Genomic DNA, 20,418 nt, shown 5'->3' on the forward strand with positions numbered 1-20,418 from the left:
ATACGTTAAAATAAAATAATACGTGAATATTCAGTTCTGATTTTGCACGGTTTTCTTAAACACGTTTGTGATATTACTCGGTATTTGATAAAAATACAATTCTCGTTTTACTTACAGTCCTCTAATTGAACATGATTTATAGACAAAAAATGGAAGCGGCGTTATGGTTAGTTAATATTTAGTTTTGTTAATATTTTACCCATTTTATCAAAATATTTAAATTTTGTATACCTAAGTGTTATTCGCATATTTTTAGTAATTTTTTAAGCGGTTATTTATGAACTTGTCTACCTTGCAAATTTTTCGGGAAAAGTATAGCTATAATAAAAAAAGAGGTTAGTAGAAAGTTGTCATACTCTGTCTACTATCCACCAATAACCTAGTTATGTTATGGGTGGGGGGTGAAGGGTGCATGACAATTTTTTTCTGTATATATAATGAAAATGTATATGTATGTATATGTATATATATATATGTGTGTATGTATGCGTATGTATATGTATGTATGTATATTTATAAATATATTTTTAAACTTCTTACCTAGAAAAAAAAATCCTTTAACCACCCTTATTAATTCCTCTCCTTTCCTTCTCCTTCCTGCTAAATCTATTATTTTATATAATACCCTTTTTTTGTTTTTTGTTTAATCTCTGAATGTTTTTAATAGTTTTAAAACATAAATGTGGAATTGTTTAATTGGCTTTTTTTTAACGTAACTATTTTTTGTTAATGTAATTTAATGTTTATTATTGTTAATGTAACTTTTGTTTTATTTCATTTTTTATATGTAAGCTGTACAATTCCCGAATAAATAAAATAAAATAAATAAATAAATATACCATAGATTTTGTAGGTGTTTTTACGAGAATTTTTATAAGAATATGAACTATGATTTATTAATCATATGTACATACTTACATAAGCCAAGTCAATATTATTTATACGTATATTCTTTGACAAAATTCTGTTAGTAAGTAAAAAGCTTTTTTTCAAATTTTGCATCTATTATTTTAACATCAATTAAGAAACTTACAACAAAACTTATTATCTGTGAAAAATATAAAAATAGAAACGTTTTCTCTTAATAATGTTCATTGCTCTTTATTAGTCGTTTAAAAGCATAATTATATTTTCTTAAAATATAAAATATAAAATCAAAAAATTAATTTAATACTTATTGGCAGCTGAACAAAAATTAATAACTTTTAATACATTACTTTTTTGGAAATATAAAAGTTTAGTTTAAAAGTTTAAGAAATATAAAGTAGGTGATTTTTTTTGGGTGAATCGCCCCGCGGATCAACCGCATATATTAGGGATTCACCGCCAACCGTCAAAAGAGCGACTGCACTTATCGTCTGAATTAATAAACGAGCCGATAATACGTATTATTTTATCTGTTGTGGATAAGATACCCATAATAATAAAATACTTGTATAAGGCCACCTTTTATTTGTTTTCTGTACTGTTTAGTGTTTTTTATTTTTTATTTTAAATCATTATGTTATTCCATAAAGTTAATGACACCAAATCAATATTTATATTATAATATAAAATCATCGAGGTAATGGCGGGTTTATCTAAATAATCTAAGTTAACATTTAACTCATTCATGTTTCAATAAATTACTAAACATCCAAAAATTAAAAACAAATACAAAAATCTTCTAAGGAATATTTTTTTATAAAATTAAATAATAAAGTAAAATAAAAAGTCAAATTTTTAACAGTTCTTTAAAATCGAACTGATGTATTTATTTATTTATTTAAGCTCAATATTAGTATTCAGTATTAAAAAAATCTTATAAAGGTAAGAAAAAGATCATGTTAAATTAAATACTGCAAATTAGATATGCATAAAAATTGATAAGTGTGTGTGTACGGGTACATGCACATTCTCAATTACAGGATTATTGGAGCGAAAACTTTTTCTTATACGTTCTTAAGCGTCAAACGATCACATAATTTTATTATCACTGTACTTAAATTGCACCCTTATTACGCGTTGTAATAAAGTAACAATTTATAGTCACCTTTAATGAGCTAAAGTTTCCATGTTAAAAGTTTGTTAAATTGCCGTGGGACTGAGTTTCGCGGATAGCAATAAAATATAATATCTCCATCCCGTATCTGTGTGCCCACACCCCAGTCTCTGCCTACCCACCTACCCACCTACGTACGTACTGGGTGGCGTGATCTATCTACACGTATATTATACACAATATCTACATAGGTACTCGGCCTAGGTATGCGGGTAACAAGTTTGCTAACTTAACACCCTGTATAAAATAATATTTATGGCATTTACGCGATGACAAAACACGAGACCGCTGTGTGTCTATATTTCTGCGGACAGGGTTGTGAAAAATGACTATTTTTTCAAATTTAATATTACTTTTTTTTTTAAATATACGTTTTTTATTTTTAACCATATATTTTTAATGATATTCCCTTTTTGTGAAATTTCTAGAGACTCGCGATAAAACAAGAAACCTCATTATGTATTTATCAAAAATATGGTATTAATTTGTATTTATTCCTATTTATCTTATATGTAATGGCATAACGAAGGGTTGAATTACAGAATAATTAAAGGACAGAAAAAGGTTTAAATTACTGATGGTAAAATGACGTAAGGTCAACTGCTAGATGGTGAAAAGTACAAAGTATTGATTTTCATAGAAAATGTAAAATAAGAACATGGTTTATCAAAAACTAACGTCCTGACTTCGATAGGCTCGGAAACCTCAGTCATGGTAATTGCAATCGTCCAAATAAAATTTTTTTAAATTATTTAATTTATGAAATTGTAATAATAAATTATAATACCTTTTTTTTGTTGCATGAATTGATCATCGAAAGATGAATTAACGAATAGTAATAAAAAAAATATCAGAAATAGTAAAAAAAAAACATTTAACTTGAAAATAATAGCTATAGTCCATCTTTTAATTCATATGAATATGACTTTCATGACAAAATTTCAGACTTTAATAACTCATTTTTTTTATTATGTTCATTTAAATTTTCTATTCCTATTTTTCAATTTGAATTAGGTTATCAAAGTAAAGTAAAACATTACGAAAAAAAAAACACTTTTAACTTCAATTAAGCTTGGAAAATACTACTTTTTATTAAAATCTATTTTGACCCGTGTTTCGATGGATTCTTTAAACCCCATGTTTGAAACGTCACGGTGTTTAAAAAAAACACACACACAATAGATTTTAAGAGAAAGTTATATTTATCTAGTAAAACACTTTCCTTATCATTCATCGTTCACTTTGTGTAATACCACTTTTAAAAATACACGTATTCGTGACTACCGGTTTCGGAATAATCATTCCGTCATCAGGTCATTAAAATGAAATTGTTACGGCCTGACATTTATACAAAAATCAAATTTTGAAAGAGAGAAATAAAACGAATGAATCGCAATATACAAAATATATTTACCTACTAAAACTTAAATTAAAAATGGAAATATATTACCACAAATTGACTTCCTAACCAATCAAGAAAGTATGCGTTGAATATTTAATAGTCAGAGTTTTTTCTTGTAACACAAATAAACATAAAAATTAGAAAGTCCGAAATTTTTTTCACTCAAATAAAAAATAAAGAATTGCAACCCTAAATATTTCCTTCAAGCTAGAGTAAGAAGTAGTACTTACGTGTTTCAGACATGACGGATTTGGGTGTTCTTCTTCATAACTTACTTGGTATTATTACTATGGGCTAACAAGGACGCGACTTGCCTTCAAGGTACAATATTTGTAGAGGCGAAAAATATTTTTTTCCTTCAAAGCAATTAACGTGAATTTTCCGACAAAGGTCAACAAAATGTCAAACACAGATTACTTTAAAGCTGTACCATTTTTTTTCTTAAAAATAAATTAAAGTTATTTACTATTTTTATCCGTAAAATTGAAAATAAAATTTCAGTTCTAATTTTTTCATCGACGTATTTTATGATTAAATTAAATTTTGAAATATATGTCTAAGTATCAGTCTACATTTTAATTTAATGTAAGCATCATATTATTAAATTATGGAACAGTCGTACAAACGTGAAAACGTTAATAATCACAAAGCACAATTATAAATATTACTTACAAACGCGTGGTACCTTTGCTGTTCGTATATAGCCGCTGATGTGTACATCTACGACATAATCTTATTTTATGTTTTGTATACGTTGCTCTCTTTTGCACTACTTCTATGGCATCAGAATGGATAACTTTCTTCTCTCTCATGTAACGAATTATTCCTAATAAACGTGACGCGTCCTTGAAATTTGATTTTAAAAATAAGAATTTAACGAATTTCATTTTCATAAATTGTTCTAACCAGGAAAATATTTCTAGTAGCTACTGCTAAAAATGCTAGTGCTGGCCATTTTCTAATGGCGTTTCTTGTGGGAAAACCGATTTGGCGTAGTGTTAAAAAATTCAATACTAATCAATAAATAAAGACAGGGGAACATGAAATCCCGGTAGAACAGCGAAAGCTTCGTATAAAAAGCAGGAAAGCTGAATTTAAGTGCACGCAATTTCCACTAAGTGTGCCACCACACAACATGGGGAGGGAAAAAATGGCAGGCGCTAGCGAGGGAGAAATATAAATGACGTTATTATTTATGTTAATTTTAACGTCGTGACATTAAATAACGTTTTGGTGCGTCATACCTTACTCCGGAGTAAAAAAGCGCCATTACTAGACGGTACTCTTAGCGACTTCTCGCGAGTAATTGCTGCACTTTACATAATATTCCCGCGCTATTGGTGAAGTCATTTTTCCCGCCGCACCCCGTAACACGAAAAATTTACATTTTAAATTCGAAATCTTTTCTCAGATTTGTAGCGACAAAAGAAATGATAATACGGCACCCTCGGCACAAGGTGCCATGGACATAATTTCGTCCAAATTGCGGTGACGAAATGTTAGAGACCCTTTTAATTAAATATTTTTTCAAGGTGACTGACGAGAAGCTAAACCGTTACATATTTTTGTCATTTCAAATGACTGTGGGCAGTTTTTTTTAATGAAAATGTCTAACTAACATCACTTTCAATGTATCCAAATACTTGTTCATAGATCTGGATTATCTCCAATTGGTTGTTATTTTTTACATCTCAACACAAATGAAGAAGAATATGGAAGTCTGGACATTTACAGGGTTTACGGCCGTCATAGGCTTGGTTTGAAGTCTAAGATGGTCGTGAGCCCTGTAAATGCCCAGACTTCCATATGATTCTTCATCTTTATTGAGATGTCAAAAAACAATGTGAAAATGTTTAAGAAAAGGATTCGTTCTATTCATCAACCATCTGTTTAAATACGCATGTTAATACATTTAATTTTTGACTTAGTTTTATATTTTCAGATTTCTAACATTAATAAACAGACTTATTAATATGCGTTTTTGTAAATCATGTAAAAATTCCATACAAAATAAATAGGCCAGTAATTCAAAATATTCTCCAACCCCTGTATTCTAACTTCATCCATTTAAAACCTGCTTTTACAATTGTTTTATGTCATTTGCGTCTATAGCACAAATAATTTCCAATCGCCATTTTTAGGGGACTTTATTTATAATGTAAAATTTCATTTCTCAATTGTAAGGCAATAGTTAATATACCCATAACTATCTCAACCGTTAACACGTCTTTCATGATCGTAATATCGGTCATACAAAATCTACGTGTTTACTTTATAACTTTTCCACTTGTCAATTTTGAAAAAGTCATTTCCTCAGCTAATTATGATATACTAAGACTTGACATATAAATACATATCTTGAGATAATTTTGACATACTACGACATGACATACATAAAGATATCTAAGGATAATAATGACGTACAGACATGACATATAGAGACATATCTTAGGATAATTATGACATACTAAATCTCTACATAGGAGTACAGGGACATATCTTGGAATAATTATGACATACTAAGATTTGACATGCAGACACGTATCTTTGGATAATTATGACATACGAAAATATGACATACACAGACTTATTTTGGGATAATTATGACATACATAGACATAGTCTGTCTATGTATTACGTCTAATGCGGATACTTATGATATACATAGATATACATACGTCTTATACAGATACTTATGACATTCGAAAATATAACATACGAAGACTTATCTTGGGATAATTATGACATACATAGACATAGTCTGTCTATGTATTACGTCTAATGCGGATACTTATGATATACATAGACAAACATACGTCTTATACGGATACTTATGACATTCGAAAATATAACAAACAAAGACTTATCTTGGGATAATTATGACATACATAGACAAAGTCTGTCTATGTATTACGTCTAATGCGGATACTTATGATATACATAGACAAACATACGTCTTATACGGATACTTATGACATTCGAAAATATAACAAACAAAGACTTATCTTGGGATAATTATGACATACATAGACAAAGTCTGTCTATGTATTACGTCTAATGCGGATACTTATGATATACATAGATATACATACGTCTTATACAGATACTTATGACATTCGAAAATATAACATACAAAGACTTATCTTGGGATAATTATGACTTACTTTTTAAAGTGAGATACAGATATATCTCATATGTCATGTCTTAGTAGAGATTGATCATATCTGTATGACTGTGCGAAATTTGAATAGTGTGGTAATAAAATAATGGTGAATGTTACACGTGTGTAAAGTTATCACTTAACCAGCCTATGATAGATCGTAAACTATGTAAATACCTAGACTTCCATATTTTTCTTCATCCATGTTGAGATGTCAAAAATGTAAAATAACTCAAATGTGGAGAAACCCAGTTTTGTTTTAGAATATTGTTATTACTAATAGTTAAGTTTCTATTAGAAGGTACATATAAAATTTACTATTTCAGCTATACGGATGAAATTAGTAAGGTATATTATAAAGTAATGTTCATTGCAGAGAATAAGTGAAATCAATTTGGGCCTGCGGTAAAGGAGTTTGTTCCTGTTTCGCGTTCGGGAATTTCAGGGCATAAAACGCAGATTTCGCGGGACAATTTGAAGGTTCTATCAATCTGGAGGCTCCCCCACCTTCCCTCGCCCCTCCCCTCCCCCCGGTCCCGCCGTAACGGGCCGTTATTCCCGCCGCTGGAACATTATTGCACGTTAACGACCGTTTTAAAAAGCCTAGCCCAGCTAAGCGAAAAGGGGTTGGTTGTCACATTTTCTTTTTAATTTAACCTCCAAAGTTTTCTTGCCTTCAATGGCACTTTCCACCGCGCTAATATCTCCGGCCATTTGTTTCATTGTCCCAAATGAATATTTGAATTTTCCTCTTAATAACTGCCTCAATCTGTGGTACAAAAAATTCTGGCATCCGTTTTATAGGTGATAGAAATATTCCAAACCATAAAATGATAAAAGTGTTATAAAAGATTTTTACTGCCTCAAGTACACGTGAAAAGAAACGATAACGACGCTTTTGATTGGCTTCGTATAAAATTTGCTGAATTTCACTGTTTACGTCACACTAAAATTATCTTATTACTATTATATTTGATTTTATTTTCTAGAAAACAGCTGTTTTACGATTGAATAAAGATTTATTTTACCCTTTTCAATGAAATCAGATAAACAGGCTTCCATATTCTTCTTCATCTATGTTGAGATGACAAAAAAAGTAAAAATAACTCCCAAATGTGAATAAAATACGGATTTGTAAATAAGTATTTGGATACATAAATATGTTGTGAATAAAAATAACAGGTAAATAAAAAGCTACATAATAAATAGTAATTTATGTTTTTAGTTATTTCTCAATATGCAAAAATAATTTGGCGTTCGGATCTTGCATACATCCAAATAAAAGGGCCTCTGCTAAATAAAAGCTTTCTCAATTCAACATAGACGGCTGTTTTGAGCTTATACGCATGATTTCTTGAATGTTTTGGTCCGCCTCCGTAGTGTAATGGTCAGCACGCTCGGCTACCGTTCTGGAGGTCCCGGGTTCGATCCCCAAGGGGGGTAAAATAAATATAGGTGATGTTTTCACTGTCATATTTATTCAATATTACCCTGGACTGGTACCTGAAGCGGAGGGCTGATCACCTTTCCTTCATGTGTAAAACGATCGAGATAACACTGCGTTTATATGAAGTAGTGCCCTATGCACCATTGGGGTGCGGATAGGGGTTTTATTATTTTATTTTCATGATACTTTATGGCACATTTTATAAACTTTATAAAATTAAACAACTTTGTTTTAACCACTTTTTTATTATTAGTATCCTTTAACATTAAAAACATTAAAATACTCAAAATATAATAAATAAATTATTAATGAATAATAAGGGAATGTAATTAATTAAGAGTATTTTAATGTTTTTAATGTTTTATAATTTAATAAACCCTGATGATGACAAGGTTCTTGTCGAAACCGGTAGGTTAAAGTGTACTTATAATAACAAAGTGATCAAAACAAAGTTTTTTAATTTTACAAAGTTTATATGTATGAGTTCCGAAATTTTTTGTAGTATAGTTGTCAATCATTTGTAGAATGGTGAATATGCACGTGTGTATAGTGATCACTTAACCAGTCTATTATAGGTCATAAACCTTGTAAATAACCAGATTACTATCTTCTTCTTCATCTATGTTACGAAGTTTAAAAAAAAGAGAGATAAAATAACATCAAACAGTCCCGTTGGATATTCTAAGTGATTAAATTACTGTACTACCTTTTTTTTTAATTGCGTAAAAGTACAAAAGACTCTATTTATAATTAAGTCAATGATTAAAGAAAACACTTGTTTTTTACCACTTGAGTTTTATTATAGACTACATGTTTCAGAAGTTAAACTTCCATCATTCAGGTCTGTATAATAACTAAGTTTAACTTCTAAAACATGTATGATGGAAGTTTAACTTCTGAAACATGTAGTCTATAATAAAACTCAAGTGGTAAAAAACAAGTGTTTTCTTTAATCATTGTAACGTGTCTTACCACAAAGTTAATGCCGAAACAATAAATAAAATATTATTAAGTCTGTCTATGAAGTAACTATTATTTTTAATTTTATTTATTTTACTTTTTTTTAACAATAAAATACATCATAGTAGACTCAAAAAATCATTGTATGATTTAACATTTAAAATATAAATTAAAATGTAGTTCCACAACTGTAAAATTAAACGTCAAATCTATAAATAATATGGAATGGATTGCTTTATTTTCTTCAACTTTCAGCACACTCTATTCGCAGGATAATTCTAGAAACGATGAATTTCTTCCATTTTGAATACATTTTTTACATATGTTTAATGGTTAATACTGGCGTCATGAATAAATTGTTGTTTCAATGTCTGCATTAATCTAAACAGAGACTTGTGTTGCATGATACACACTGTTCTTCTACGTGTTCCCTTCAGAGAACAATAAACAAACCCACAGTGTTTAAATCTTCACATTTTTCCCTTTTGTATACACTAAACTTCCAATTTACACGGTGGAAACGATTCACGCGATATCGTGTGAAAAAAATATACGTAAATAAGAATAATAAAACGGTGAATAGGTTTCTTTGTACATATCGCTCACTCCTTTCAAGAACGTCATAAATAAAAAATCGTGAATTTTGAGTTGGGCATGTTTTCGGAATGCCCAGAAAATGTATAATATCCCAGCAATAGAGGCATATTTTAAACTTAATATTTACCCGCTATAGGGCAGAAAATGTTGTTTTTGCATTTTTATGAAATGATATTGTTAAATTATTTTTTAAAAATATAATAAATATTTTTCAAATGGAGAAAAAACCTTCAGGTTTTACCTAAAAAGATCTGTTGCATAGTAAAAAGTTCATTAAGTGGCTTCATATTTATTTTTAAGACATTGTATTATATTTTTCAACTTTAAAAACGTTCTCCTGAAAAATCAAGTTTTTTTTATTTATGACGTTTTTGAAAGGAGTGAGCGATATGTCGGGTTGTGATCCCGTGGTTAGTGTAGCGGACTCTTAAGTCAGAGGTTCTGGGTTCAAACCCACTCTACCACAATTTGACACCTATTTCTAATAGACTCACATAAATATAATAGTGTAAAAGTATTTTTGTAAATAATAAAACATTAATAATCCACTTTTTTTTAAACATATAATATTCATATTTTAAACATGTATGTTCAGGATATCACAATAACATTTATTATTGCCTATTGTATCTTAATTTTATTTAGCTAAAAAAATCAAACGAAACAACAATTCACAACATTTTGAGTGTGTCCAAATTGTTGTTCACAAATCTGGGTTTCTCCACTCTGACATCTCAACATAGATAAATAATAATTTGGAAGTCTGTGTATTTACAGGACTTATGGTGAATAAAGGTGGTAGTAGAGGTAGAAGAATACCGAGAAAAACTTGGCATGATCGGGTAATTCAAATAATTGAAAGTGGTCAGGTCAGGAGTAAGAATAATTGGCGGGTATGTATGAGGAGATTCATTTGCAAACACAGGTCGGTGTGGCGTTCTATTATAACTACCTATTCTTGGGAGGAAGCCGCGTGATGGTTAGTAAGTCATTTAGTTGATATTGATTGACCCACAATTGCCTTTACGATTTTTTTCTAATAAACGGTATTTTTCAACACTTACTACTTTTAAAAAATTCTTTTGTTTTTTCCAATATTTTTTTAATTAGTTGACAACAGCTGAAGTCCATACTTGTAAATAACTTAAGCGCAAACGTCGTTCAAGAAGTCTCTGATCACATCTCAATACGAAAGTCTGTTCCGATTGCCTACCCTTTACTAAAGTCCAGGTGTTCGCAACACACGGGATATGTACAGTATAAATATACAAACATGAACTTGAAATCGGGGTGTTTTATGTTTCGGATTTGTATATTTTTAACCAAACGTGTTTTAACTCGTACACGTGTTTCGCATCCGAAATGTTTTATTTCCTACTCGATGCTAAAAATGCGATGTTTCCTTATACGTACTACGCGACTTTTTGTTTTTATTTTATTGTTTAAGTTTTACTCACTAAATACCAGTAGTATTTACTTAGTAAACTTTCATTAAATATGGATAGGTTTTACCACAAATTGACCCTGAAAATAATTAATTATTTTTTAAATGTAAATTAAGAATAAATATCATTTACATCATTTTATGTTTGTCCAAATACGATTATCTCCAATTATGAGTTATTTTTTATTGCATTTTTTGATATATTAACACAGATGAAGAAGAATATGGAATTCTGGGCATTTACAGGGCTTACGACCGTCATAGGCTGGTTGAAGTGATTACCTGAAACACGTGTAATATTCACTAATTCTACCCATGATGGACAACCACAGTACTTAAATTCCTAGAATTTCGTTATATATGGTTGCATTTGGAAACATAGTGCTTGAATTACTAGAATTTCAGTAGAGACATCTATTTGTGAGATGAAAAGTTTCTTTCAATTCCAATATGATTGATGAAAAGATTTTTCAAAATAATGAATTAGCTAACGAATAATGTCAACCAAGAATCATTTCGTAGAATTTTTTAACCAAAATGCACAGTATTTATTGCAAATGTAGACAGTTGGTAGAATTCCATTTTGAATTGTTGGTTAATATATTCAAAACTAAACACGATTATTGGATTAAATACTACTTTTATTTACATATATATATGATAATATATGACGCGTTTCGTCTTATGAAGACATTTTCAAACACTCAATGTGGGTGTTTGAAAACGTCTTAGTAAGACGAAACGCGTCATTGATTATCATATATGCATATAAATAAAACTAGAATTCAATCTAATAACCGTTTTTGATTTTGGATATATTAAACACGATTATTGGATTGAATACTACTTTTATTTACATATATATGATAATATGTGACGCGTTTCGTCTTATTAAGACATTAACAAACACTCAACGTGTGTGTTTGAAAACGTCTTAATAAGACGAAACGCATCACATATTATCGTATATATGTAAATAAAAGTAGAATTCAATCTAATAACCGTGTTTAATTTTGGATATATTACCCAACAATTCAAAATGCAAAGTATTGAAAGTTGTTGTAAGTACTTGACTAGTAGTAAAAATAAATATATTTTATTGTGATTATTTCTCCCTGCAAATATTTATATATATAAAATCACATAGCCCCCCTCCCCCCGCCCGACCCCACTTGTATTCAAAGTACAGTACGGTCCACGGAACATGAACCTCTTTCTTCCTTCTTGTATTGGTGGCTAATGAATAATTCACGGGACGATCCTTGTGAGTGCTCCCTTTCCTCGCTCTGTTGGCCACACTGTACTCGCCCGTGTAGTAGAACATTGTCGGTACATTTCACAGTATAATATTTATTTAGAATTTAGAAACGGACCATATTCTAAATCTGGACTCTGGGTTTTGTGCTGAGTCTCTGCTTCTACATTATGGAGGATCGGCAACCCAAAAGTGTACGTCCTATTTTTTTTTTTTTTTTTACATTTTACCTTTTTATCATCTCGAATGCAGAGTTTGATCGTTTAAAATTTAAGTATCATCAATGAGAATGAAAATTGATATAAGGAACAAAATTTTAAAAAAATTATTGTCTACAACACTTTGAGTGTGTCCCAAATACTTGTTCACAAAATGTAAATAAATTACCTGGTCAAATTATAAGCTTAAATAATAAAAATAAAAATGATATCTTCTGGCGTTTCTCATGTGTGTGATTATAATCCAAGATTCGGACCTCACATACTAACAAAAAAGTTTCTGCTCAATAAGAAGCTTCTTTTCATCTCACCAATAGATGTCTCTAGTGAAGTTCTATAGATTCAAGAATAATGTTTCAAAATTGGTTCATACATATAGAACTTCCAAGAATTTGAGTAGTGCGGTTGTTAATCATTGGTAGAATCGTTGAATGTTACACGTGTGTAAAAAGATTACTTAAACCAGCCTATGACGGTCATCAGCCCCGTTAATGCCCAGACCTCCGTATTCTTCTTCGTCTTTGATGATGTCAAAAAATAATATTAATTGTTTATTTTTTTCATACAATTGCAAGTAAATTATCCATTTGTGTACCTATAACTTTCATAACTATAAAACTTGTTTCCTTTATATGAATATTTTCTTCTTCGCTCCATTTTAATTTATCATCTTTGTCTTTCTGTCACAGAAGGATGAGCAACGTTACCTAAGCCATTCGAATCATGTTTCCTTTCAGCAGTATCTATGAATTCTTTGGTCATCCTTTAGATATATTTCGAAGAGGATCCATGGTGATTCCCTGGTTCACAATATGATCCATGGCGATTGCCTAGTTCACATAAATTTCCCTCACATCAATAAATATATAAATAAAATATAGATTTTTTAAAAATGATTTTTCGAAAATGAAATATGAGGTATATGTGACAATCAATGTCCTTATCAATCTTTCTATTTTACACGTGATGATATACCTTTCTAGATAATATACCTTTCATATATATTTATGAAATTATCCACTGTTCCATAATTTCCCCATTTACTTATATTTTTCAAAAACAAACTTTTGATTTGTAAAAAATTATCACTTACAGCGCCTGCAAATCTTCTCTGATATCGAGTGATCATTTTACTGCTAATTTTTCACATTAGTTTTCAAAACTAACCGTGTGAAATTAAAAACAATTAACGGTTAAGTACAAGTGATTATTTTTAGTAAACAACATGTCATTCCACAAAGTCAATGCCAAACCAATGAATAATTTTTGCATTCTTCTGTTATACTTAAAAATACGTCTAAGTGTATATTTTAAGAGAGCTTTCTCTCCATTTTCGCGCGGAGAAATACGCGAGAACGTCTGCATTATAAGTCATCGAATCCCATTTTTAACCCTGAGCTTGCACATCCCGACACCGTTTCACACTCGTCGCAAATTGAAAAATCTTTTCATTTCCTTCACGTAGCGCCAATTTACCTTTGGCGCTCCACCCTAACGCCGGGGCTTCTCCCTCCCCGCGACATTAGGCTGGCCGTGAAAAAGCGTGTTCGCCATGCGTGAGGATTGAGAGTAATGGAATAGCATTAGTGGGGCGACAGGACCGTTTACCTGACAGACCAGAGCTAGACCAGAAAGGGACACGCGATGAAAACCATTAAGTCTCTCTTGATACGGGCCTGACGGATCATTTGTCCTCCTTAGAGCTCTTGGATAGTTTCACTTGGTTTAATGCTCTTTCCTTTTCGTTTGAGATTGAAAGAAGTGTATTATTTGAGGATTCTGTTTAGAAACGGGAGAAGTTTTATTATTTTTTTAACTTATTCACCATAACGCCGCTTTCCGCAGAGGTAGGCAAAGATAATAGAACGCCACACCAATCTGTCTTTGTAAACAATCTTCGCCTCTTCCAGCTTATTCCGACTCCTGACCTGATCACTTCCAAGTATTTTAAATACTTGATCATGCCAAGCTTTCCTGGGTTTTCTTCCGCTTCTATTGCCAACCATATTCGCTTCATATATTGGTTTTACAGTTCTTTCTTTCTTTCTTCACTTATTCGTCTCATCACACCTTTCAGAATTGTATCGATAATGCTAATCTCAGCCTTGCATTCTTTTACATATCACCATTTGAACATCTTTTATACAACGTTTTCAAATAAGTAGTGAAATCGATGTATTTTAGATTTATCAATAGAAAAAAAATCTAAAATTATAGTGCCTCTATCCTGATATATGTTTTAATTTGTCTAAATAATGAATTTGGTTGGTAAAAGAAGCAGTGAAAGACCGAGGAAAATTTGGGATGCTAAAGTATTTAAAATACTTTTTAAAAAACTTGAAAGTGGTCAGGTCAGGAATCGGAAAAATCGACTTGTATGTATGAGGAGATGTATGAATGTGCAAGAGGCGAATATCTTCACCTCTTTTGAAGAAGATTGTGTGTAGTTAGTTAGTTAGTTTAAATAACGATTCCTTTGATATTTTCACAATTGTGTAAATTTCATTACAGAATCAGTTGGTTTCGAGTTATTCATAAAGAGCACTCGAAAGTAATTAATCTCGTATTTAAATATAAGCAGGAGCAGATAAATATTAATTTGTTGAGTTACCCCTCGGCTGGCTCCCGAAGTACCTACTCCTTCAGCAATCCCGGATTAAAACACACGTAAGGGTGGTACAGTGCTCACCCCGCCGGAAAATAAAGAACCGAGAACCCTACAGAGCAGCCCTTGGTACGATTTCGAAAATTTCCGTAAAAAATCTTTGACGATTCCTTCTCGCCCACTTGACTTCTTTGACGGCCCCCACTACTGATACACTCAGCTTAAATTCTATGGTCAATAATATTTCATGAAGTAGCCGGACCCAGAAATGAAGGCTTTACGACGTCCGAAAGGAATTTCGAGATTGCCGCGATCTACTCGAATTGTTTATCTAACAAGTTAATTAGGAGCATTTATGAATGTCCTCAAGACATAAATATATCATCTCTTCAAAGTCGTCGCTTTGTAAGTGCTCGTATTATCGGCGTATTAATGACTAATTGAAAATGTTATTAATGAGTTGAATGGTAATTAAAATTATCTGAGTATTGCGTCAGTCACAAAGTTGCCTTCAAATATTCATATCAGAAATTTAATTGAAGATTTCGTATTCAATAATATTCATTTCAGAAAGTAAATTACATGTACAATATATGGTGTGTGAAAACGATGCAGAATGCGTTGAAACGTAATAATAGATTTTAAGAAATAGTAGTATTTTTATTTTTAAGTAAAACTTAAAATGTATAGGTATTGCCACAAAGTGACTGCCGAATCAATCAATAAAATTAAAATACTTTTAGATAAAATAAAATCGAAACAATGTACTAAAATATTTTTTATGTCCTTAAACATATCGTAGTCGTACAGGAGAAAGTGACCAACCAACAAAACGTGAAATGTTCAGGAAGGCCATTTAAGTCACTTTTGCTTGGCAAGAAAATAAACATCAATAGTTTAGTAATTTTTAGCATGTCTATATATTGTACCTACTTCCATGTTTAAAATCGATTTGGGATTTTTTCAGGGCAATAAGATATCAATAGGGCTAGTAAGATATCAAATAGTTAAAAATCGTTTTTGTAAAAAAATGCACTTTGTCACTTTCTCATGCATGACTACGTTATGTCAATACGTACTTTTTTGCTAAAATTAATAATAAACTTAATAAAAATAAGATAATACAGTAAGTGTAATAAATTCCTCTATTACTCGAAATTTGGAACTTACAAGTGGTCTACTCGGTCAATCACGAAGTTCCATCGTTATTTCGGTCTATTAGCCATAACTCTTGGGCATCCAGTTCCACCATTCGTCTATTCCTCGCATTAACAGGTACTTTAAACATGCCACTTGGACTCCATTACCGTCCAGAATAGGACAATCCACCATCGTAAAGTGTAATAATGTCCTCTGAACTTTGCCGGTCTTCCATTGCTAAAAGTTTTCCCTTTAATCGATTGTCCATTACCTTTGCTTGGAAATTGATGTTTAGTACATCTAAGCCAACTATAAAGTTAGATAAATTGTCCTATTTGCTCGCACGTTTGTCGGATACGGAAAATAAACTAGTGTTCGTATGACCAGTTGGATTACGAATTAATACTTATTAATTTATTGATGTAAAAACAGTTAATTATGAAAAATATACTTATTCAATTCAATTCGAACCCTTATCCGCACCCCAATGGTGCATAGGACACTGCAATATATATTTAAACACAGTGTTATCTTGATCGATGTTAACACACGAAGGAAAGGTTATCAGCCCTCCGTTTCAGGTACCAGTCCAGGGTAATATTGAATAAATACTTAATATACTTATTATTATGACAATATATTTTGTCCAACATTTTTAAACGTGAGAAAATGTCAGTTTCAATTAATATATATTTTTGTTTCATATAAAGAATACGATCTGTGACATTAAAAAGCTTAAAAGTCTTGATATTTTTTTCATTCCTCACATGTTTGTTTGGGACCCTTTAAATTAATTTCTTTATATGGTATTATACTGATATTATTTTGTCCGTCTACGAAGTGTAGTGGTCAGCGCGCTCGGCTACCGTTTTGGAGGTCGCGGGTTCGATACCCAGAGGTGAGGTCTAATAAATATAAGTGATTTTTTCACTCTAATATTTATTCAATATTACCCTGGACTGGTACCTGAAGCGGAGGGCTGATCACCTTTCTTTCGTGTGTTAACGATTAATATAACACTCCGATTATATGATGCAGTACTCTATGCACCGTTGGGGTGCGGATAAGGGTTCGAATGAAAAAATACTGATGACATTTTCTGGATTATCACACTTTGAATCACACTTCAGTGTTATTTTTTAGATCTAGCGTCTAAAGTGCTGCTTATTAACGATAGTATATCGGAAAAGAGAATTAAAATAGATGTATGAAAATAATTCATTTTATCCTTTTGTATTTTAAAAACATATTCTTATACTTTTTGCGGCGCTTTATAATTTGCGCATTTAGCTACCATCCTGGATTCAATTCCCAGAGAGGTCAACATAAATATAAGTATTTTTTTACTCTTAAAATTGTATATAAATATACTCAAGACTGGTATTGGCTGTGCAGGACTAATCACCTTGTCATCATATGATTACATCGATTTGATTCAGGTCTCTTAGCACTGTTTTGAGTAGATATTGTTTACTAGTAGTTTATTTCCCTTCAATTAATTTTTTTTTTTTTTTTTTTATTTTTTTTTATTTCTTAAGTAAGCTTATATTACAATTAATATAAACCACTATTTACACTTAATTTATATCATTCATATATCTTTACATCTCTTTACAGTAATCAAAACATTTATTTTTAATTTTTTTCAGACTCTTTTCATTCTTCATACATTCAGGCATATCATGATACATTTTCAAACCCTTATACAATAAACAATTTTACGACTCGGTTTTATTCAACAACGGCAGTCTTATTTTATCCTTATTTCTAGTAATATGTCCATGACAATTTTTGTTTAAAACATGAAAAATAAATTATATAAAAAATATTATAATCTTCTCTTTGGCACAATGACACATCTGTTGCTAACATAGACGAAATTCATACAAATAGATAATTGTGTTATTGACCCAACAATAGTTTGAGTAATTTACAAAGCGCCATTTTTTGTACAATACTACCTCTAGGGCACTGGTTTCTTTTTCTTTTTCACATTCCTAAAAAATACAAATGGACGATTTTTCCGTGTAATTAAGGACCTGTCAACTTGAACAAGGCATTTATTTGGTACTTTATGTAATTTTCATAAAGCCACAAAACTTAATAGTTTAAAATAATACTTAAAAGAAAAAAATACCTACTGAATTACATAAAACTTATTTAAAATCTAAAAGAAAAAATACTTTTTCAAAGTATTGTACTGAAAATTCTTGGTGAAATTACATTTTATGTATGAAAACGTTAGCCATATTTATAGTTTTTTTTCATAATTATTTTATTTTAACAAGTGATCGGGATTCTTTGTTTCTGATATCAGACAAGTAATCACCAACTGATAATGTCAATACCGAGGAAATCAGGTCACTCATCAAATATAATAAAATAAAATAAAAATCTGTTGTTTTACACATTTTTAATACTACTTGAAATCAGATTTTCAGTGTTTTTTTTCTTTATGTTTATTATTTTAACATAGAAGAATGTCCATTCCTTATGGCTGTTTATCATCTATCTCGTTAGGCATATTAATCACTTGCCGCGTACATAAATCAAAAATATTCCAATGAATTTACGTCTAAATAAATGACTCTTAAAACGTTTATCCTTCCGCTTCGTATTTACATAAATCATTACGATGCAGTTTAAGGACTTGAATGAGTAATATATCTTAATAAAGTGGTCCTTTGGTGTGTAGTGAAAGAGATGGTTCGGAAAGGAAACAAGCCATCAGGAACGCCTACTGTAAATATGTGATATGCACCTTGCAGACTGCAAGTCTAATGTCATATATAACTGATTCGGAATGAGTTAGAATTACACTATTGTTTTTTTTAACATCTCAACATAGATGAAGAAAAATATGGAAGTCTGGGCATTTGCAGGGCTTACGACCATCATAGGCATCATAGGTTTATGTGATCACTTTACACACGTGTAAAATTCACCAATTCTAGTTATGATTGACAACCACAAATCTCAAATTCTTGGAAGTTCTATAAATACGATCCAATTTCTAAACAATAAACTTAAATTGCTAGAATTTTCACTCTCTAACCCTTATCCGCACCCAATGGTGCATAGGGCACTCCATCGTATTGACACAATGTTATCTTGATTTTTAATTATATGAAGGCAAGGTAATCACTCCTGCGCTTCAGGGACCATTCCAGAGTAATATTAAATAAATATTAGAGTGTAAAATCACTAATATTTATTCTTACCCCCCCTGGGAATCGAACCTAGGACCTCCAGCACGGTAGCTAAACACGCTGACCACAAAGGCGGACTAGAGGCGGAGGCGGAGAAATTTCACTAGAGACATCTATTGGTGAAATGAAGAAGCTTTTATTTTAAGCAGAAACTCTTTTATTTGTATTTGAAATTGGATTATATTTATAGAACTTCCAAGAATTTGAGTTGTGTGGTTGTCAATCATGGTAGAATTGGTGAATGTTACACGCGTGTAAAGTGACAACATAAACCAGCATATGACGGTCGTAAGCCTCGTAAATGCCCAGACTTCTATATTCTTCTTCATCTATATTGAGATGTCAAAAAAATAATGAGAAAAATTACTCCTGTAATTTGAGATAATCCAGAATAATGAACAAGTATTTGAACACACTCAAAATGTTGTAGAGAATTGAACTTTATTGAACTTTGTGTACAACATTGAAGAGAGTTGAAATAAATACATTTGTACTGACAACAACGGTGCGGAATGATAGGAGATGAGAGGTTATCGGAAAAATTGTTTTATATTTTATACAAATAATGTTTACAGCGTATTTTTTATCGGAAGCACTAACAACTCCCATATTATTTATGTATTTTTAGAACAATGTAACTTACATGAATATGATAAAATAAAATAAAATCACTTTTTGTTTTTAGTAATATTTTATTTTGTCAATCTTTTTAAAACACTTCTGTGTAATACCATTTCTGTCTATATTATTTATTGATTCGGCATTAACTCTGTGGAATGACATGATTATTTTATTAAAATTAAACACTTGAATATACCACTTTATCGAGTTTTATTTTTATTTACGACTAGTTTCGAAAACGACAGATGTTTTCATCTTCTGGTACAAATTAAAACCTAAACATTACATTAGTCGTAAATGAAAATAAAATTCGATAAAG

The sequence above is a fragment of the Brachycentrus maculatus genome, unplaced genomic scaffold (assembly GCF_059751285.1).
Source record: "Brachycentrus maculatus isolate JH-2025_06_01 unplaced genomic scaffold, ASM5975128v1 h1tg000270l, whole genome shotgun sequence".
Classification (NCBI taxonomy): domain Eukaryota; kingdom Metazoa; phylum Arthropoda; class Insecta; order Trichoptera; family Brachycentridae; genus Brachycentrus; species Brachycentrus maculatus.